Genomic DNA, 1,641 nt, shown 5'->3' with positions numbered 1-1,641 from the left:
GAGCAAATGCTGCTCCAGTAAAGCATGATTTTGCGCTACCTTTTTCTGCCTATGTAAACTCTTTGCTAGTTTTAATGAATTTCTTTTAACAACCCTTTCAAAAACAGAACATTCCTTAATCGGTCCTCCTTCATTCATACCAAACCAGGATCCTATTGGATCCGGTACTAGTCAGGATCAAGTCATGCCGGACTCATTGACACCCCTATTTTAGGGTAATGAGAAGGGACGTCCTTCGTAGAGAACCCTTTATTTAAACCACCCACCATCCTCTCTCTCTCATCATCACTCTCACCTCCACATTTCTGCCCGTCATGGCGGTCGTCTCCTTCCTTCTTGTTGGCCTATTCTTCTTCTCTTCAGGTACACCTCTCTCTCTCTCTCTCTCTCTCTCTCTCTCTCTCTCTCTCTCTCTCAGCTGGTGTTTCTTGCAGGAGCCCATGCAACGGTACTCCTTATGTTAAGAAACAATTGCAAGCAAACAGTCTGGCCCGGATTTCAGCCAAACGCCGGAAAAGTCATCTTGGAGGACGGAGGTTTACAACTAGACCCGGGCCAGACGGTCACCGTCTCCGTCCCAGACGACTGGAGCGGCCGAATCTGGGGCCGAACCGGATGCGTCTTCGACCACCAGGGCATAGGCTCCTGCACCACCGGCGACTGCGGCCAATTGCAGTGCCAAGGCGCCGGTGGCAAGCCTCCGGCGACTCTGGCGGAGTTCACCATATCGAGAACCGTCGATTTCTACGACGTGAGCCTCGTCGACGGCTACAATCTGATGGTGTCCATAACGCCCAGGCGGGGTGCCGGCCCGTGCGACGCCGTCGGCTGCCGCTCCGACATCAACGGGCGGTGCCCGGATCAGCTGAAGGTGAAGGAAGGAAGGAGGGTTGTCGCTTGCAAGAGCGCGTGCATGGCGTTCGGCTCGCCGCGCTACTGCTGCACAGGCGCATACGGCGGCCCTACCACTTGCAAGCCCACGGCCTACTCACGCATCTTCAAGGAGTCCTGCCCAACTGCTTACAGTTATGCGTATGATGATCCCTCCAGCCTCAAGACTTGCAAAACTGAGCAATATTCTATCGATTTCTGTTGATCTCTCTCCCTTTCTTACTCTTTCTTTATCTATATCTGCCATTGTGGTTTGTTGCAAGAAAATTATTAAGGCTGCTTTTATGAAAAGAAGAGGTCTGATTTAAGCGTTCTTTGTGATTCTGTGAGTGCACGACTGACTTGTTTGTACTTTATCTCTAGAAACATCCTTCATTCATTTATAACTAAGATGAGTCAGAAGTTGAACAATACGAAGCTTAGAAAATGATATATGCTTGTACCTTTGTAAATAGAGGGCTAATAGCTGGTAACGTTAGTTTGCACTTGCAAACCAAACAAAAAAAATAAACGTTAGTTTCAATGGTTTCGAGATAGGCAGTTAAGTGAATTTCTACTAATGGACGTAACATTTGTCAGTTGTGGGATGAACCGTCGATGAAACAACTTGTTTGTTAGTTCGGTTAGGTTGGAAAGAGAAAGAGAGAGAGGCTGACAAGTAGGTATGGTATCCCGACGGAGGCAGTAGACAAGATCTCCTCAATCTCAAAATCCTACCCTTTATCCCCACCTTCCTCTTCGTACGGGTTC

At 48.6% G+C, this 1,641-nt stretch overlaps 1 pseudogene; it reads left to right on the top strand.

Moving 5' to 3' along the window:
• Positions 1 to 314: 314 nt before the first annotated feature.
• Positions 315 to 1,096, top strand: LOC149830350 (thaumatin-like protein pseudogene; annotated as a pseudogene).
• The last annotated feature ends 545 nt before the right edge of the window (positions 1,097 to 1,641 follow it).

Source organism: Nuphar pumila, chromosome 8 (assembly GCF_984573655.1).
Source record: "Nuphar pumila chromosome 8, dmNupPumi1.hap1.1, whole genome shotgun sequence".
NCBI classification, from domain to species: domain Eukaryota; kingdom Viridiplantae; phylum Streptophyta; class Magnoliopsida; order Nymphaeales; family Nymphaeaceae; genus Nuphar; species Nuphar pumila.
The sequence above is the reverse complement of the archived record's forward strand: the minus strand, read 5'-3'. Positions and strand labels throughout refer to the sequence as shown.